Raw genomic sequence first — 3,597 nt, 5'->3', positions numbered from 1 at the left:
CAGTCCTCCACTCAAAAAATTTTCAGGAGTTCTTAATTGTCTACATGAATAAATGAAGCCTTATATAAAGTACAGTATAAGCTTATCACATTAATACTGGCATTCAGAGCTCTTCACAATCTGACTTCAATGAACCCATTCAACCATTACTTATACTTGATGTACTCACAAGTCCAGCGAAACTAGACAACTTTCTAAAATTGCCCAATCTAGTTCTATCTTCTTTAGCTCTTTGTTTTTACTCATGGCACCTATAATGCCTGGATATTGTACCTTCATCCCTTTTGTGTCTACTGATGTCCTTTCCAAAGGAAAGGTGTCAGTTGACACCTCTTTTTTTTTTTTTGGCAAGACAATCAGAGTTAAGTGACTTGCCCAGGGTCACAAGGCTAGTAAGGTCAAATTTGTGAGGTCAGATTTGAACTCAGTTCCTCCTGACTCCCAGGTCAGTGCTCTATCTACTGTGCCACCTAGCTGCCCCTCAGTTGACACTTTCTTAAAAGTCTCTCTCCACCTCCCCCAACATCACCTATATAGACAAACACAGGCATACACATAGAGGCATAAATGTCCATTGAATCTAATATAGTTTATAAAGGGCATCAAATGTCTGCCCCATCTGTGCCTCAGTCTAGCAATTGCCTCAGCTTCCTGTTTCTGAAAAAAAAAAAGATGATTTCTGATCAGCCTGTGATACTCTCTGCTATAATGGAAACCATCTGATCCATTCACTCCTCTAAGATGGGTGTGACTTTTCCTTTATGAAAGTAATAAGTTTCCACCCTCTCAGTCTAACATCACTGACACTCGGTTGGCATTGGCTTCAAATAGGCAATGGCTACTAATATTTTCATTTTCACTTTTCTGTCTCCCTATCAACTAGCTAATAATCCAGGAAAAACAATTTTAGATTGGGATGACTCATTATGTGAAGTAAACCTCTGGTGAAACAAAATTCAAAGTTCAGATTTTCATACATATAATCTAACTTGGGGCTCATATGGGACCAGCTGGGCAAACTACCCGGTGAGCAGCCAGGATGAAAGTTTTATTTGATCTATTTCCTTAATATCTCCAAAAGGTCAGATGCGCTACACAGTTTTCTTTTTTCCTTACTGGACCTTTACTGGTCAGTCTCTTGTTAAATTGGTTTTAAGGCTATTACCTTTAGCTATTAGTTGCATAGTTAATATATACATGTTTATTATGTACAATTCAAGCATATATTCTTTTTAAAAGTCATAGTCAAAATATACCATCTATTAGGAGCTAATTATCTTTTTATATTGACAAGTGCTTGTTCCTTTGAGGACATTCTGGCTTTAATGTTCATTTTTTTCTACTAAGTGTGTAGCCTCCAGGATATTTCTGTGGTTTAATTTGATTAATGAACTCTGTCACGCAGAACTAAGAAACCAAGAGGTTAAGAATTTTCTTGTAAAGAAAATGTAAACTTCATTAGAGTACTATGTTTTACAGTGTTTGAGATACCAACGACATATTACTTATGTGGCAGTCAAAAGTCTATTGGACAAGGAGTCAGAAGATCTGAGTTGCATTTGAATGTCTACCACTTATTAACTGTGTCATCTTGAGAAAGTCGCATAACTTCTCTAAACCTCAGTTTCCTCATCTGAAGAATGGTGGTTTTGGACTCTTAGACCCTTTCAAACTCTAAAATTATAAGAATTTATGAGTAATTTCTATATTATAAAGGAAGATGAATGCCTCCCAACAATCAGTGAATTTATTTACTCATCTAGAGAGTAAATCTAAATGATTTAAACTGTAATTATTTTCATGAAGTGTTTTGAAATGTTGATCCACAGATTGATTCATCAGCATAGGTCCTTGTCCTTCAATGCAGATGTCCTCTAAGACTTTTCATGATGTGATTCCTATACTTGACCCCCTCCCCAAAACACACACACACAAACACATGAACACTAAGTCTTTTAAAGAAGACTCATCCATCCAGTATCCTGGAGGGCTTCGTCTTGTTTGTTTAATATATTAGGATTCTAACGTAACACTAGGATTCTCCATCTGTTGTTACTAACTGTCACTTTGGGAGCAGCCTATTAGTGCAAAACACATCCTTGATGTGCTTTATACTATGCATAAGTCACTACTGGTAGCATGTAGCAGTCTATACTCTAGTATGTATTTCCATTGTCCTTAGGATCACCTGCAATTATGAATTTTCTGAGATCATGATGGCCTAAAAGTTCTTACCATATAATGTCACTCATAGAATTCAGACATGTGGGAAATGGACTTTTGCAACAGTAAATAGATTGGAATAGAAAGTGTTGCAGAGTTGGCCAATTATGATCTAACTCAGTTGTGTCTCCTCCTCAGTTTTTTTTTTTATTTTTGTCAAATTAGTCAGTCAAAGAGTTTTTATTGTTTTTTTCACTTTTTTATTTTATTTTAAATTTATAGAATAAAACAAGTATAAATTCCTTTTTAAATATCCCTTTTAAACATATAATAAAGTTATCATGTAAATTTTATCTGTTCACCCCCCCCACCCAGAGATGGCTACCATTTGACACAAATATGTATATAAAATATGTAAAATCATTCTAAACATTCTTCTATTTATCAGTTCTTTCTCTGGATGCAGATGAAATCTTCCTGCATAGGTCCTTTGTAGTTCATTTGGGTTTTCATAATACTCAAAATGACCCATTTGTTCAAAGACATTCTTTTTTTATTTAATTTATTTATTTTTAGATTTCAACATTCATTTCCATAAGATTTTGAGTTCCAGATTTTCTCCCCATCTTGTCCCTCCCCCCACCCCAACATGGCATTCATTCTGAGTACCCCATCTCCTATTCTGCCCTCCCTTCTTTCTCTCCCCACCTTCTCTTATCTCCTTCTCCTTCTCCTCCAATCTTCCTGCAGGGCAGGATAGATTTCTATACCCCATTTCCTGTATATCTTATTTCCCAGTTGCATGTGAAAACATTTTTTTACTTTGTTTTTAAAATTTTGGGTTCCAAATTTTCTCCCTTCTTCCCTCCCCACCCACCCTCATTAAGAAGGCAAGTAACTCGATAAAGGTTATACATGTGTAGTCATGCAAAACACTTACATAGTAGTCATGTTGTGAAAAACTAAGTATATTTCCCTTCATCCTTTCCAGTCGCCCATTTATTCTATTCTCTCTTTTGACCCTGCCCCTCCTTAGAAGTGTTTGCTTCTGATTACCCCCTCCCCCAATCTGCCCGCCCCTCTATCATCCCCCTGCTCTCTTGCCCTCTTCTCCCCAATTTTCCTGTAGGGTAAGATAGATTTCTATACTCAATTGAGTGTGTATGTTATTCTCTCCTTAAGCCAGATCCTGTGAGAATAAGATTGACTCATTCCCTCACCTCCGCCCATTTCCCTTCGACTGTGAAAGCCTTTTCTTGTCTGTTTTATGTGAGATAACCTACCACATTCTGCCTCTCCCTTTCTTCTTCTCTCTGTATAATCCTCTCTCACCCCTTAATTTTATTCTCCTGATATCACCACTTAATCTTCAACTCACCCTGTGCCCTCTATCTATCTATCTATCTATCTATCTATCTATCTATCTATCTATCT

The sequence above is a fragment of the Vombatus ursinus genome, unplaced genomic scaffold (assembly GCF_900497805.2).
Source record: "Vombatus ursinus unplaced genomic scaffold, bare-nosed wombat genome assembly UNPS02014861.1, whole genome shotgun sequence".
Classification (NCBI taxonomy): Eukaryota; Metazoa; Chordata; class Mammalia; order Diprotodontia; family Vombatidae; genus Vombatus; species Vombatus ursinus.
Note: the sequence above shows the minus strand (reverse complement) of the source record.